The sequence below is a fragment of the Cetorhinus maximus genome, chromosome 17 (genome assembly GCF_964194155.1).
Source record: "Cetorhinus maximus chromosome 17, sCetMax3.hap1.1, whole genome shotgun sequence".
NCBI classification, from domain to species: domain Eukaryota; kingdom Metazoa; phylum Chordata; class Chondrichthyes; order Lamniformes; family Cetorhinidae; genus Cetorhinus; species Cetorhinus maximus.
The window spans coordinates 97,682,848-97,700,825 of record NC_135895.1 but is presented as its reverse complement, the minus strand read 5'-3'; positions in this window follow the sequence as shown (position 1 = coordinate 97,700,825).

Here is a 17,978-nt window from a genome sequence, read left to right as displayed (position 1 = left end):
GTGCATGTATGTGAATGCATGGAGCATGGTAAATTAGATTGATGAGTTGCAGGCACAGATAGCCACGTGGAAATATGATGCTGTAGCTATAACAGAGACCTGTCTCAAAGAAGGGCAGTATTAAATATTCCTAGCTACTAGAAGTTCAGGAAAGATAGGAAAGGAAGGAAAGGGAGGAGATGGCAGTATTGATTAAGGAGAACACTGCAGTGCAGGTGAGGGTGATCCATATGGGTCAAGGACAAAATCTATTTGGCTAGAGCTAAGGAACAAAAACAGGTGCAATTACATTGCTTGGTGTAGTTTATTGGCCACCAACTAATGGGGAAGATGTACAGCAATAAATTTGCAAGGAAATTACAGAGAGGTGCAAGAATTATATAGTTATAATGGGGGACTCCAATTATCCAAACATAGACTGGGATAGTAGTAGTGTAAAGGGCAGAGAGGGGAAAGAGTTCATAGAGTATTTATTCAGGACAATTTTCTACAGCAGTATGGTTCCAGTCCAATGAGAAAGGAGGCACTGCTAGACCTGGTTCTTGGGAATGAGGTGGGCTAAGTGGGTCAAGTAAGAGAACATTTTGGGGATAGTGATTATTGAATCATAAGGTTTAGGTTGGTTATGGAAAAGGACAAGGAACAATCCAGAGTAAGCATAATTAACTGGGGGAAAGTCAACTTCAATGGGGTAAGAATGGATCTGATCTAGACAAATTGGAATCAAATGTCAGGCAAAACTATAGCTGAAAATGGCAGTAGCTGCCTTTAAAGAAGGGGTAATGTGGACACAGTCAAGTATATTCCCATGAAGGGAAAAGTTAGGGCAAACAAATCCAGAGCTCTCTGGATGACAAAAGAGATATAGATTAAGATGGAAAAGATAAAGTGTGCTTATGACAGATGTCAAGTGGATGATGCAACTGAGACAAAAACAGAATTACCTGGAAAAACTCAGCAGGTCACATGCAACTGAGAACCTGACTGAATTTAGAAGGCTCAGGGGGAATTGAAAAAGCAAATAAGGAAAACAAAGAGAGAGTGTGAGATGAGGCTGGCAGTTAACATAAAAGGGAGTCCAAAAGTATTCTATAGGCAAAGAAATAGTAAAATGGTAGTAAAAGGATGAGTGGGGCCAATTAGGAACAAAAAGGGGATTTACACATGGAGGCAGAGGGCATGGCTGAGGTATTAAATGAATACTTTGCATCTGTCTTTACCAAGGAAGACGATGCTGCACTGGTGAAAGACAAAATAGATCAGACACTTAAAGGATTTAAATTTGGTAAGGAGGAGGTATTGGATAGGCTATCCATACTTAAAAGACCAGATGAGGTGCATCCAAGGATACTGAAGGAAGTGAAATTGGAAATTGTAGAGACATTGGCCATAATTTTCCAATCTTCCTTAGGCTCTGGGTAGTGCCAGAGAACTGGAGAATTGCAAATGTTACACTCTTGTTCAAAAAGGGTGTTAGGATAAGCCAAAAGACCAGTCAGTTTAACCTCAGTGGTGGGAAAGCTTCAAGAAGTGATAATTCGGGACAAAGTTAATAGTCACTTGGAAAAATGCAGGTTAATTAAGAAAAATCAGCACGGATTTGTTAAGGGTAAATCATGTTTAACTAAATTGCTTGAGTTTTTTGATGAGGTAACAGGAAGAGTTGATGAGGGTAATGCATGGACTTCCAAAAGACATTTGATAAAGTGCTGCACAGTAGACTTGTGGACAAAGTTAGAGCTCATGGAATAAAAGAGACAGTAGCAATATGGATACATAATTGGCTGAGTGATAGGAAACAGAGAGTAGTGGTTAATACCAAAAAGCTAAAAGCTACTGCGGATGCTGGAAATCCAAAACAAAACAAAAACAGAATTACCTGGAAAAACTCAGCAAGTCTGGCAGCATCGGCGGAGAAGAAATCAGTCAACGTTTCGAGCCTCCATGGCCCTTCGGCAGACATGCCGAAGGGCCATGGAGGCTCGAAACGTTGACTGATTTCTTCTCCGCCGATGCTGCCAGACTTGCTGAGTTTTTCCAGGTAATTCTGTTTTTGTTTTGTAGTGGTCAATAGTTGTTTTCTGGACTGGAGGAAGATTTATAGTGGAGTTTCCCAGGGGTCAAGGTTAGGACCCCTGCTCTTTCTGATATATATTAATGATCTAGAACTTGGTGTACAGGGCGCAAATTCAAAATATGCAGATGATACAAAACTTGGATGCATTGTGAACTGTGAGGAGGATAGTGTAGAACTTCAAAAGGACAGAAGTTGATGGAATGGGTAGACAAGTGGCAGATGAAATTTCATACAGAGAAGTGTGATGTGATTCATTTTGATAGAAAGAATGCAGAAAGACAATATAAAATAAAGGGTACAATTCTAAAGCCATGCAGGAGCTGAGGGAAATGGGTGTATATGTACATAAATCATTGAAGGTGGCAGGACAAGTTGAGAGTGCAGTTAATAAAGCATAGAGCATCCTAGGTTTTATCAATAGGGACACAGAGTATAAAAGCAAGGGAGTGATGTTAAACCTGTATAAAACACTGGTTTAGCCTCAAGTGGAGTATTGCGTTCAGTTCTGGGTACCACGCTTTAGGAAGGATGCAAAGGCATTAGAGACAGCGCAATGAAGGTTCACGAAAATGGTTCCAGTGATGAGGAACTTCAGTTATGAAGCTAGATTGGAGAAGTTGGCCGGGATTTTCTGGTCCCCCTGTGTCTGGACCTGCCACAGGAGATGTGGTGGCCTAGCCAAAGCCCATTGACTTTCAGTGGAACTGGATGATCCCGGCAGCGGGTGGGGCTGGAAAATCTCGCCCGTTTTTTCCCTTGGAGAAGAGGAAGTTGAGAGGAGATTTCATAGAAGTATTCAAAATCATGAGGGATCTGGACAGAGTAGGTAGGAATGAACTGTTGCCATTGGTGGGAGGATCATGAACCAGAGGGCACAGATTTAAGGTAATTGGCAAAAGAAGCAATGGTCACATGAAGAAAGCCTTTTTCGCACAGAGTGGTTAAGATCTGGAATGCACGGCCTGGGATTGTGATGGAGGCAGGTTCATTTGAGGCATTAAAGAGGGGTTTGGATTATTATCTGCAAAGGAAGAATATGCAGGGCTATGGGGAGAAGGCAGGGAGTGGCGCTAGGTGAATGGCAGAGAGCCAGCACAGACACTGCTGGCTGAATGGCCTCCTTCTGTGCTGTAATTATTCTTTGATTCTATTTCAATGATTAATTCCGCATGGGCCATGCAGATAGAGATCTGTAGCAATGCCTCCCCCCTGGGGAATCAACATAAGTCTACATTGTGCCACCAAAAGCTATTTACCTTCTTAGAATATTGGGTCACTGGCACCCCTTTAATTTCTAATATCCAGTGGAAAGCCCAAATTTCTCAAATACCTCTTCATTATGGTAACCCAAGAATGCAGGGTTAATGACTTGAAAAAACCCTTCTTCATACCTAAGATTATTATATTTGCACAGGTAATGAAGGTATCTGAGTAGGTAGGACTTGTTGAGGAAGTATTAGCAAAGGTAATGCTGGATACTGAATAGAAGTGATTTATCTCATGTAATGGCCTCCAGCCTTGGATGGGGAGTTTCTAAAGAGGTGGGCCCCAGGAAAGTTCCCTGATTGGTTCGTGGAAGCGGTGTTGGTGATAATTTCCTTTCCAAACTCTTCAAAAGAATCACCTTGTCCTTTGGGGGTTCATTCGTATTCAAAGAGCTGTCATCCCAGTTTGTTTGTTAGCTCCATGTAAAGCTATGCAATGGAGTGTGTAATTATGCTGAGAATATGCTTAATATTAACTACTCTATATCAGGTAATTTGTTTTATTTAACATAATGTGCGGACGGTTACATTTGTGTTTTAGTGGACATCAATGAAAAGTTATAACCATTACGAAACTGTTACAAGTATTAATTAATTTAAAGGTTGTTTTTTCTTTTCCCGGCAGGTGTCATATTGCCAGTCCGGTGAGTTTAAATATCTAATACTTAATGAAACAGGGCAGAGAAACGAGAGCGTCTCCCTGAATCTTTTGAGCCTCACTATCACATTCAGTACAGATCCAGCAACTAGTTGTTTCAGTGGGGATTTAAGGTTAAGGGCACCTTTTTACAGTAGTCCTTGGTTTTAAATTTAATGAGACTGCAGCATTTCATTGCACAGTGTATAGTGCACATCTTTGCAAATTTTGTTTTTCGAATCCTATGTTATTGAGAATACACCTTAGCGGTTCTGGATGCAGTATTTCAGTTAATTCTTTCTGTGTCCTGTCCCTTCTAAGGATCCTTGCCTTGCAGTGCCTGTAGTTTAAACCGCCGTCTGAGTATTTATCACCTGTTGAAAGAGTCCGTGTTTAGCATTTAACTGAGACACACATGCACACACGTCAAATAAAAATACTTACCTGACTGGATCTCCGGGAAAACCAGCAGAATGAATTACATTGCTTTGAGAGTTGCCTATTTTAAATAAAGCCGGAGAGAGGTGACACTGATTGCCCCAGTGTGATTAACTGAAAGGTTAACTGCACAGGTATCTCCCTCAAACCGAGGAAGTTACACTAATATAACTAAACATAAAATCTAATTCAACTAAAATAAACTCCCTTACTAATCACTAATTTTATATTAAAGATTGGCTTTGGCTCAAGTGCATACCAGGAAGGCAGCTGCAACGTTAAATTACACAATGCACGCTTTAACCGAGCTTTTGTGATTTTTAAAAAATGGTACATTAATATTTTAACCCTTTTGTTAAATCGACCAATTTCGGCGGGTGTGTTTATTTAAACTTCCCGGTGGCTAACAGAGAATTTAAGTACAATCTTGAACATGACTTCAACCATTAACATCTTTCCATTTTATGGAACGCTACCAAATACTAAAGGCCATGCGAACTCAATAAGAGGGAGAAGAAAACAGGAAACGCACTCTGAATACAATCAGAGTCAGATTAAGGATTCTTGGAGTGCTGGGCACCAAGAATATTTGGGGCTCCTTCTGCACCTCCAAACTCAGCACAATGCATCCAGGTAGTAAAAATCCACGAAGAGAGAGGCCGGCAGAAAGTTTACATACTGCATTATAATGCAGCAAATCAGATTACAACAAGTAACGTTGACATTTAAATTGATTCGGCAGATTTTTTGGGGGGGCGTTCTGGACACAAGCAATGGGCTCTTGGCCCCTCGCGTCATTCTGTTCCTGAATCCTGGATAAAATAACTTCTGGTACGCAAAGAGCACGACTAATTCGTTTATTTTTTTTTGAATAAGTAATAGTCATATACGTTAAACCTCTGTGTAAACCTCATTGATTTAATTGACTGGTGTGGTGATTTTTAAACATTTTATTACGAAATAACACAATTGACAAGATTCATGTCCATCGTTTGCAAGGATTCTCATAGACTTGGCGCCAATGAAGTAGTAACAAGAACTTAAAATTACGAGGCCCCATCTCTCTTTAACATTGTACAAATATTAACATGGAAAAAGCTCGCGCGAAGTAAGAAGCAAAATCCTGCAGGTATATTGCGAAGGTCTTAATGCCACCTACTGTTGAATTTAAATGGTGTGAGTCGTTTTTAAGAATAATTATGAGGGTATGGAGTGGTCTTATTAAAATGGTTGGAGCTATTTATGGACAACGATTCAGGTTGTTTGATTATTTATTTTAGCAGATACATTAATCTATTCAAAATAAACGAGTTAAATGCTGAGTTAAATTGGCAAAGGAATATTTTTTTCATTCATTCACGGTATGTGGGCTTCGCTGGCTAGGCCAGCATTTATTGGCCATCCCTAGTTGCCCTTGAGAAGGTGGTGGTGAGCTGCCTTCTTGAACTGCTGCAGTCCATGTGGTATGGGTACACCCATAGTGCAGTTAGGGAGGGAGTTCCAGGATTTTGCCCCAGCGGCAGTGAAAGATATATTACCAAGTCAGGATGGTGAGTGACTTGGAGGGGAACTTCCAGGTGGTGGTGTTCCCATGTGTCTGCTGCCCTTGTCCTTCTAGGTGGTAGTGGTCGTGGGTTTGGAAGGTGCTGTGGAAGAGCCTTGGTGTGTTTATTTAAACTTCTGGTATGCAAAGAGCACGGCTAATTTGATTTTTTTTGGATAAAGTAAGTCATATACGTTAGACCTCTGTAAACCTCGTTGATTTAATTGACTGATATAGTGGTTTTTAAACATTTTAATATGAAATAGCACAATTAACAAGAATCATGTCCATCGTTTGCAATGGACTTGGCACCAATGACGTAGTGGCAAGAATCTAGAATTGCGAGGCCCCATCTCTCTTTAACATTGTACAATAGTTAAGATGGAAAAAATATCACACAAATGCTTTATTCGCCACCAATTGTAAGCCCTGGATGATTTTCTTACGAGCTATTGCTTTTTGTGTGTTGCTGTTATATTCCAAGGCAATGTTAATTTTCTCACTGAGAACACCATTCTGTTTTATAGGCTGAGAAGCCTATTTATCACTTTGCTTAAATTAACTGCCTTTAAAACGGTAAATAACATGCAATAAAATAATCCAAATTATAATGTAAAGGGTAACAGAACCAAATTTGCAGAAAATATTGTCCCACTTGATATTGGCCCATGAGAGGAATCAGCTAAAAGTCAGTGTCACTGACTTCAGTTGCAGAGAAGTATTGGTATAAATTTTCCACTTACTGCCTGGGCGTAAAATCGGTGAAAATGAAGATCAGCAAATTTTATAATGATTCATAATGTCAATTTTTTTGCTTGGATGGCAAGTTGAAAATGTACGTCGTTACATCAACATTTCCAGGGCCCTTGCATTAACAAGATTATTGCCTTCCACTTGTGAGGAAAAAGGATATTTGAGTGCAGCAATGTTTAACACTGCTTGTCAACTCCTGGAATAAAAGTATCCAAAGCTGGGATATCTATATGTTTTATGTGTTAACGTCTTTATTTCAGATTTCCAGCTTTTGCAGTTTTCCCTCGCCCTCTTTGTATTTCTACTCCTGAACCTGAATTAAATTGAGGCCATAGAGTGAATTTCTTTACTGCAGCCATTTCTGTTATACAAACACACATGGACCGTCCGACCTTATATCTTGGCTGATGTCCTTTCAATTATTTGCGCTGGTTTTGAATTGACATCAGAACTGCTGAGGGAACTTGAAGGCAGCATTGAGGGGGGGAAAAAATTTGCTGGCGAAATATTTTGAACATTTGGAATTGAGTTTCAAGACCATTCCATCTTACGTAGAGCGAATCACGGGAGATTCGGCTCTGGGTACTTAGTGAGGAAATTAATGGGGGAATTTGATACATAGGCAGTAAGGATAGCTTAATACACGGATAGAAGGATGGGAAATGGCCAAGGCCCCTTGCAGGTCTGTGTGTAAAGGGATGGCAGCTAGGAGGCGAGTTCAGCGCTCAATTGGTGGAGGTGACAGCGCCCTTGCCTGGCACTGGCGGCAGGGGTAGATGGTGCTGCCTTGCCAACTAGGTCAGGCAGCTCATAGATGGCCAGGAGGTCAGGCACAAGCGGCCATGGCGGGGGGACAAGGTTAGGAGCAGTGCTCGTGTTACTGCAAACTGGCCCCAGACATTTGAATAAATATCAACTGATATAACAAGAAGTTACTTGGGGCCCAAAGGCAATCCGCGCACTAACACGCACACCACTGTTCCGGCTCACCCGGCTTGACTTAGATTTTTTTTTCTTGAATGAGCGGCTGGAAACAAAATCACCCAAAGACAAATAAACATGCAGATCTCACATGGAGAAATGAGCATAGATTGCCACAAGTCGAGATCAGCAGCAGTTTCAACACCTCTCGGAACATATGGGTTTCTATCCTCAATTCTGGCAAGAACCAGCTGAACAGCGGCACAGAAATCGTTGCACTAATCTCTTGGTAACAATATCAAACCATATTGGTTACAAAACAACCACTTGCACAAAGGAAATTCTGAATTTGTGTCAGCAGGCTCTTGGGTAATTGATCAAAGACATTAGTTCATTTAAGAGCAATGGAGTGTTGTTCACTTACCTTGACAGAAATTCAGAAGATTTTCACTTTGACTATCAAACAAGAGGACCCCATGCTACTAATAAGAATCTGCAATAGTAAACTAGTTAATGGTATGATCTGATAAAGATGTGGATAAAGAAAGTGCACATTGTCTGAAAATAGTATGATCACCTGACCTAGAGCACCATCTTGAATTTGTCCACTTGATGGCATTGATTGAATTTTCTTAGCTTAAAAGTAGAATGGACTCTCATGACGTCATGCTGTAAAGAGTTTATTTTGTAAACCAATTTGCTATAAAAGTGATAGGGCATTTTGATGGCATGTGATTGTGACAAAGTGACTAACTTTCTCAGCGAGCTTAGACTCTGGTAACTAGGAGGAGGTGGGTAGCTCAGACCCCTCGGTGTGCTGAGGGTCTGGAATTGTAGTGTCATTCTGCTGATCAACATGGAAACAAGAATCTCAGCTTCTCAACAAGGAGATCATGCTGGTCCAGCCAGTCCTGAAGCTGTCACTAAGTTCAAAAGCGCATAAGGAGTTAATCATTACAAAGGTTTTTAATATTCCAATCAGAAATGTTCTCACTGTGAAATCAGTTCAAACACTGATTGAATCGATGTCAGAAACATTTCAGCAAAGATGGAATGTAGATTTTCCATTTTTCGCACCTGATGTCAGTATTACACACTTGCAAATAAAATAAAGCTCAGCCAAGATTCAGAGTAAAGCTCCCATTCTCCTCGTTGATATATCTTTGCAGACTTCCTGATGTAATCTGTAGACAACTTTACACTGTGGGCCCATTAGGATAAAATTGATTCTGTCCATGGAGGGCTGGGCATGCATGTACAGTTCGGCTATGTCTGTAATCAAGCTCAGTGATGTTGTTTCCAATGAAATTGTGCATCAACTACTCACATAATGGTCTCTTCCCCAATATACAACAACAATCTTCTCAGGTATACAAACAGTTGTTTGGTAGTACAGAACTTGAATGTTGCTGAAAAGAGAGGCATATTGCTGAAGCTTTTCATCTTGCACTCATCAGGACAAACACAAGAATGCCAAATTTCAAACGATCACAACAATTTGTACTACAGGAGAATAGGGTTGGTTGGCAAGTCAACTCTGACTGGCTGACTATCATGGAGAAAGCAACAGGGAACTATAGGCTCCCCAAGCCCTGGGTAATTCAAAAAAGGTGTGAGGCTTGAACAAATTCCTTTTGTTTGCAGAGAACAAGTCCCTGCATATGACTGTATGTCTCTTCTAGCGAGCGTAAATGAGCCACATTACGAGCTCAATTGATCATCTTAAATCGGTTGCTCCAATAGCTATTAGCAAACTCAGGATTGTTCAGCAAGTGCAGAATCACATCTAACAGTAAACATTTTGTTTTGGGTTTTGCACGGATGGGCTGGTTGAGTACAGTTTGCGCTCTGCTTATTACGAACAATTGGAAGGAACATGCTGTTTGATTCAATCAGCCAGTTACTGGGGTGTATGTTCTATATACTTGGTATCACACCAGCCCTGAAATTCATACACAATGTTGTTCAATTGTGTGGTAGGTAGAATGTCTTTTTGTACTGCTGGCCGTATCCTGTTAGTGGAAAATACCACTCTCATAGCCGCTGCATAGTAGCAGCGTGAAACTGCCCGCTTAACCTGTTGTTCAAATACTTGGGATACTTTGCCTTTCCAGGTAATTTGAGGTAGACTGGCCACTTTTCAGGTCCAAATGGGCCTTAGGCCCATTTGTGAGCTTGTGTGATACACAGAGAACAATGATCTGACTAGGGTATTCATTGTCCCGCAGGATAACTTTGATGTACTCTATTTCTGCATCAAGCTTGAAGGTGAGCAAATGGCTAGGTCCCTAATTACAAGATTGCTGATAAGGCCAATCTTATAGCACGTGGAGCCATACAAATCTCAACATGTGGATTGAGTGGTGAAGTAGGCTTGTGGTGGACAGTAGTGGAGAACCCATTAGTGGAATTCTCAACTAGCATGACGAGAAAAAGAAAGGAAACACTGAAACGGGAAAATTTGCAACAGTAAAGTAATCCTCAGAATTTTAAGGATATGTCTGAGGTAACATTTATATGCAAGCTGCCCCTTTTGTGAATGTTAGGTGGAATAATTGATTTATCCTATGGCTAAATTTAATGGGTTCAGTGCTAATAGAGTTTATCGTTTGTATGATGTGAAAATGACTGTGTAAACTGTACCATAAAAAAGATGTCAGAGATTTCTGTTTTGTTTTCACAGGATTTGCCATTACAGAGATAACATCAGTGGCACCATCCAAGTTAAAAGTATCATGGACACCATTCTCTAACGTCGGTTATTACATTGTTGATCTAAGGATTGTGAAAAATACCAGAAAACTACCATTCACTGTCATCACACCTCCCTTTATCACCACAAAAACATATCAAAGGTTGAGAGCAGGTGTGCTCTACAACGTGACAGTCAAAGCTATTAGACGTTTTACTCCAGTCGCTATTGCATGGCAAACAGGAAGAACGGGTAAGATAATCTTCACTTCCTTAATAAAGACAAGCGTTGGAATTCCTTTCTGCCCTCCCCCACCCCCTCCTCCTCCCCCACCCTTCCTCCCCCCCAACCCCTTCAATCTTCCATGATTCAGCTTGGATTAATGTTTCTCACTCTCGCCTCTAGGTCAGAAAGCTGTGGGTTAAAGTCCCACAACAGGTACATAAGTTTATATTTCAGATTGACCCCCTCAATGCAGTGCTAAGAGAGTTCTGCGGTCTTGTAGATGTTCTCCACTTGGATTAGGTATTTTACCAAGATTCCATCTGTCTGTTCGAATGGTTCAGGTGGATGTTGAAGATTACTTGGCAGTACTCAAAGGAGAGATTGTCTTCCTGCTGTCCTGCCAACATTGTTTGCTCAGCCACTGTTACCAAGGGAACAGGTTAATTGCTAATGCATGTCATTGCTGCTTGTGAGATGTTGCAACCGTGTTTGTCTATATGAGAGCATCGTTGGTGTTCCTAAATTAATTTATTGTGTGAAGTTCTTTAAAATGTTTTGAGGAGGTGCTGTAGCAGGTAGGAGGGGGAATTCTACCCGTGATTCCCCCTGTGGTTGGTTAGAGTCCTTATTATCTAATGAGATGAAGCCTGTTAATTATAAGCAGGCAATCTTACTACAGTAACTAATCCTATTTACTGAAGCCCTCAAAAATACTTCAGTGTTGCTCCACACATGTCAACCCAGAAAACTAGCAAAAATGCCTTGGGGGCAATGTTAAATTAACCTGTCTGTTAGGAAACTGAAGCTAACAGAGTAATACTGGGGGAGGTGTAAAACTGGAATTTCATCCAGGTTTGTGGGTTTTCTATTTGACAGGTTGGGTTAAAATGACCCTCTTTCATTTCCATCTTATAATGCCAACTATCATCTTGGAATAAAGAGGGTAGACAAAGAGGCAACAGACCTAACTGCCATCCTGCTATGATTTTACCTCCACTTTTGGCCTTTGTTCCTGTGAGAAAGTTGCTGACCAGCACTTGTCTCCTTTCCCAATGCATTATGCCAACTCACTAAAGAGAGTTTTGCATCTTTGTAATGTATATGTGGCAACTGGGAGTTGCAATGAGAATTGTAAAGTGGTATCTGATGAGTTTTGCTGTGTAAATTATTGAAAGTAATATATTCAAAGGGGTAACATCATCCAGAACTGTTAGCCTCCCTGCAAAATGGAAGTTTTTTTTTAATATTCATTAGATGTGGGCATCACTGGCTAGGCCAGCATTTATTTCCCATCCCTAATTGCCCTTGTTCAGAGGGCATTTAAGAGTCAACCACATTGCTGTGGGCTTGGAATCACATGTAGGCCAGACCAGGTAAGGATGGCTGATTTCCTTCCCTAAAGGACATTAGTGAACCAGATGGGTTTTTACAGCCATCAGCAATGGGTTCATGGTCATCATCAGACATTTTAATTCCAGATTTTATTGAATTCAAATATCACCACGTGCTGTGGTAGGATTTGAACCCAGGTCCCCAGAGCATTACCCTGGGTCTCTGGATTATTAGCCCAGTGACAATACCACTACAGGGCCTCCCCCAGTATTTTTCACAGACAACAGGATGTTGATAATATAACAATTGATTGGAATTTAATACTCTTTGAGTATGAGACAATCCACATTGTAGTACATTGATACACTAATATGTGATAAGATGTACATTTACCTCAACTGTGCAACATGCAGAAGGGTGAGAGGTGCAGGGGGGATGTGAGGGAGAATTTTTTTACGCAGTGAGTCATAAATTCCTGGAAAACTCTGCCTATGAGGGTGATGGAAGTGGAGATGATGAATGACTTCAAAAGGAAATTGGACGGGCACCTGAGGAAAATAAACTTGCAGGGCTACAGGGATAGAGTGGGGAAATGGGGCTGACTGGATTACTCCAGCATGGACTCGATGGGCTGAATGGTCTCCTTCTGTGCTGTAAATATTTTATGACTCTATGATGCCCAACACATGACAAATGCTCAATTTCAGGCAGCTGGAGTCGATTTCAGGCACTGGCAACCAGATGTAGTGTGGAATTAGCAACGGCCTATCATTGACTGCTTAGTGCCCCCTCAGTTGGCCACATGCATAGTGTGGAGGAAAGAAATTAAGTTCTGAGGCTAACATTTGGTAACAATGTTTGAACAATATTTCCATCATATTGTTATTTCTGTTTGTGGAAAATATTACATTGGCTGCAAAATACCTTACAATTATTTCAAGTTTCTAGCAGTTTCAGGAAAAATAATTACATTTCTTTTCATAAATGCAGTTTGGTTGTTAACAATTCTTTTTTGATTTTTATTTGTGAAGTGCCATTGAGTCCAAAATTATTCAGCCTAGAATCGAACTCAAGTTCAGTAATCATTGCCAAATGGACTAAAGTATGGGAAGCAGATCGGTACCTTCTGAATGTGAAATCCAGCACTGGGAACTTTAATTTGACTTTTGACAACACCAGAGGAATTGTCTCTGGTTTGGATCCATCCACTCTCTACAGCATTACCGTCTTTGCTGCAAATTCTGGTGGTGTTGGAGGTCCTAGCAAAACAAGGCACATCGTCACCTGTGAGTAGTCGTTTTTGTTATATACATACCAGTGTAAAACCTCCTTTCACAGAATCAGGTCCTGCGTGAATGCCACAAGTCAAATTTGGACCTACTTATGTCTGGTTTTTTTTTTGTACAATCAAAATATTTCATTTCAAAACTACTTTTGAATGTTGATGCGGAACGGGCATACTTGATCCTAGCTAGGAATGCGGCCTAGAAATTCTGCACCATTCATGGCATGGAATTAGTGTCTGGCTGGAGAGAGGAATTTTACCTGCCTTTCTGTTCCCCGCCCGTGTGAATGGCCAATCTTATATTTAAATGATCCTGCTGCTGAGACTTGCATTCAGGCCTTCATTACCCTTAGACATGACTTTCCAATGCACTGAATGTCATTGAAAACTCTGCTGCCCCGAGTTCCTATTACCTCTATTCTCTCTGACCTACATTACCACCCAGTGAAGCAATGTCTTGATTTTAAAATTCTTAACGTTTTTTTTCAAATTCCTCCATTGGAATCCCGTCCAATCCTACATTCTTCTAAGATATCAGAGTCTGGCCTCTTGAGCAATTTTAATCACTCCACCACTGATGTCCGTGCCTTCAGTTGCCTAGACCCTAAGCTCTGGAATTTCCTCCTAAACCTCTGCCTTGATCTCTACCTCACTTTTCTCCTTTAAGACATTCCTTAAAACCTATTTCTTTCGCTCAGCTTTTGGTCATTTTACCTAATATCCCCTTATGTGGCTTGGTGTCATATTTTGTTTTATAATGCTCCTGCGAAGTGCCTTGGGATATTTCATTACATTAAAAGTGCTATCTAAATATAAGTTGTTGTTGTTCCTAAGCTATGGGACAGGGTCAAACTGAAGGCAAATAGACAGGCCACTGAGGGTTGGAGCAGGACTTGTGGAGTTCCAACTTCCCTATATTGTTGGTTCCTATGGAAGGAGCCTGCTGGTTTTCAGTTGCCATTGCCTCATTTTCAGACACCTGATAAATGACAGTGATTTGAATTCCTTGTCCATTGATACCAGCCTAACATTTAGCTAAGTGTTGTCAAACAGAGGCTAACCTTTAGAACAATGTGGAATTTAATGGAGAAGTGTTAGGCTAGCATACTAACAACCGCATCCACTCACAGCCAAGTAGAGAAATTTAAGGGTCACTGTTTTGGAGTTGAAAATGGGAAAATCATCTGTAAGCAAGCCTTCCATTCTTATCCTTCTGCTCCCAGTTTTGCGTTACACCCCACTTTCTCTAATAGCTATCCCTTCACACCTTCCCTATCTCTGATTCTAGTCTTGCCTTGCTTTCTCCCTGTTCACACTGTCTCTTTGTTTTCAGTCTACTTTCAGTTTCTTCCTATCTTCTGCCTTTCCGTTCCTGTTCTTCTTCCCTCTGATCCTGCTTTCCCCTTGCCCTCTATGGGCTCGCTCCGGTACACATTGCAGTTCTGTAAAGAGGATATAATTTAATATAGGTCATTATTTTTCAAAGCATTGCTTTTGTTTCTCATCAACACAGTTGAAGAACAGGAGACTGTGAGAAGAGAGAGGATAGGAAGACTAGAAGTGAGAGTGCGAGAGAGAATCTCCAGGAGGAAAACAAAAGACAGATAGAGGAAGAAGCAGAGAGAAAGAGAATGAGGCAGGGCAGAGGTGGTACATAAGGGGCTGGGCTGGTTGCACAGAAGTATTTCCAGGCAAGTGGGAGGTAGTTTGGGGTGAGGGCTGTGAGTTAACTCCCTAAAAATGGTGTCAGCTCAGAATCCCAACATCACCCCGCCCTTTTCTGGGTTAAATTTGGGCAAGTTTGAAGGCAAGCAGAGAACCCCCTTGAAACTAAAACAAAAAATGCTGTAAAATCTCAGCAGGCCTGACAGCATCTGTGGCCAGAAAGACAGAGTTAACGTTTCGAGTCCTTATGTCTCTCCTTCAGCTCTTAAGAAGAGTCATACAGACTCGAAACGTTAACTCTGTCTTTCGTTCCGCAGATGCTGTCAGAGCTGCTGAGATTTTCCAGCATTTTTTGGTTTTGTTTCAGATTTCCAGCATCTGTGGTATTTTGCCTTTAGCCCCCTTGAAACTGTCAAGTCAGATGTTTAAATATTCAAATGAGTTGTTAAGTTCTGTTTTAACCAAGAATTCTGGCTTTAACAGTCAGAAGGCCTATTTCCTGAGCTGTCAGCATCTTACCAGGAACGCTGAGGCCTGTGCACAGCAGGGAGTACTTCTTCAGTTAAACTGACAGGCTGAGAAGCCTTTCATCAGTGAGACTGACCAGGCGAGAGGCTGCTACTCACAGCGGGAAGTGCTTTCAGTGCTGGACAAGTGAGTGACAACTTCTTGGAAGTCACTTCGCCTGTCTTGCACTTCACTCGCCTTCAGCTGCACCTGCCTGCTGCCAGCTATCACTATGGGGCATGGGTACAGCTTATGCAGTGCCGCCTTGGCAGCTCTGACGAAGAAGAAGAGCAGCAGTAATACGAACACCAACAGCATGAGCAGCAACAGAAGCAACGCGGGCACCAGCTGCCTTCTCCTCCGCCACGTTCGTCTACAGTGGGCAGAGGGGATGGACACCGAGATCCAGCTCCAAGGAGGTGAGATCACCACCTTCTCAAGGCCAGTTAGGGATGGGCAACCAATTCTGGCCTGTCCAGCGACACTCACATCCCATGAGTGAATAAATTAAAACAAAAATACCCCCAACACAGGATCTACAGGCAGAGGATCAGCTGTCTAAATTTATAAGCAGGCTGTTCCTAACGTCTGCAGCCTCCTCCTTCCCAGTGGAGCATTGTCGGTGGCCATCCAGTTGTCGTTCTCTGGAGGGCTGCCCCCTAGGTCTCTGTCTCTTCGCGAGGTTGTGTGCCCTCTTCTCTTGGAAGGAGCTAAAGCAGAGATCCGAGTGTCCGTGATGGCTTGTGTGGGTAGCAGGGAAGGACAACTTCTCTGAAGGGTCACTAAAGCATGAGTGGGAGAGGGCAGCCAGTGAGGACAAGTCTGAGTGTTGGCTGTTCAGATAGGGATGTGTGGTGCCTGCACAGAGAGCATTGAGTGCAGCTGCAAGGTGTTGATCTGAGGAGTGTTGTGTAGGAGAATGCTGGGCAATTCAGAATGTAGGATTTGGCACATGAAATTGCTATGCCACTCAGCTTTCTGCTCTCTTGAGGCACTGGATCCTCTGGGTGCACTGTCTCCAGGTTGGAGAGACCACACTTCTGCTCCTGAATTCCTCGGTCACTTCCATCCGCACCTGCTTGGTTGGAGAGGAAGTCCTCTTCCTCCTATCCTTGGGAAAGATCACCTCACCGCAGATCCCCAAATCCCACAACAGGATCGCTAGGTAAGAGTGAGAGACCTGGGAACAGCCTTCTCAGATACCCTCGCCATTCCTCTGCTTGCTGCAGTCTCAAAGTTCCAAGTGCTGTGAGTCCTTGTAACCCAAGGCATGGTCCCTTTAATTAGAAATCCTTCCTTTGACAGAATGGATGCATCACCCCCTCCCCCACCCCCCGCAACATCCTATTGGCCGGGGAACCCGGAGGCAGGATGCCACCCATCGCTGCTGTGGTTCAGTTAGACAGCGTCAGCAAAACCCCCTTGAAGAGTTCAACAGGTTCCTGAGCCATTAATAATCCTGCGGTTTCAGCAGGAACTAAGGTGAGAAAATTCTGCCCCAGATGTCAGGGCTGAGGAAGAGAGAAAGAAAAAAAACAGCAAGGGGCTGGGAGTCAGAGATGAGAGAATTTTATATGAAAATGAGGTCTTTTGCAAAGAAATTTGAATTTCCTGCTGTTTGCCCGTTGCTGTTTGTTATTTTACTTTGCTGGAAAATGCCTATGTCATCAATTGTAACTGGATTCCCCAGGTAAGTGTGACGCTGGAATTATAGGCTGCAACCACTAGGTGGTAGTGAAGCTCTACTCTAACCTGCCTCCTTGCTACCAACCCATGAGTAATGCCACAAGAGATCTGCTAGTAATATACAAATATTGTGACATGTTGTACCTATTTAAATTATCATTTACAATTCTGCATTTTCTGTATTCTTGGGAGTAGTTGTCATGGTTGACAGCAATAGTGATTCATTTCTCATTTTTAGTAAAATACAATTGCTCCTTAATGATATTAGGATTTGAATGTATGATCGACTGACACTCCTGTACAGTGCTGAGGGACTGCTGCATTGTCAGAACTGCAGTCTTTCGAATGAAACATTAAAACAAAGCCCCATCTGCCCCATCTGATGATTGTAAAAGATCACAAGCTACTAATTTGAAGAAGAGGAGGAGCGTTCTCCTCAGTTCCCAGGCCAATATTTACCCCCTCAACCAACATCACTAAGAGGCTATCTTGTCAGTATCACATTGCTGTTTGTGGATCTTTCCCTGTGTAAATTGTCTGTAATGCTTCTCACATTACACTTCAAAGTATTTAATTGGCTGTAGTGGGATTAAGGCATCCTGAAGTTGTGAGAGAAGCTATATAAATGAAAGTCTTTCTTTGTTGTTTTGGGCTTCATTTTACTAGCAATTGTATTTTGTTTTTATTTGTTCATGCAATGTGGACGTTGCTGCAAAGCCAGCATTTATTGCCCATTCTTAAGTACCCTTGAGAGCAGTTAAGAGTCAACTACATTGCTGTGAGTCTGGAGTCACATGTAGACCAGACCAGGTAAGGACAGCAGATTTCTAGTGACCCAGATTTGTTTTACAACAATCAATGCTAAATTCACAAAAGCAAAAGACCCGCAGAGGCTGCAAATCTGAAATAAAAACAAAAAAATGCTGGAAAAACTCAGCAGGTCTGGCAGCAT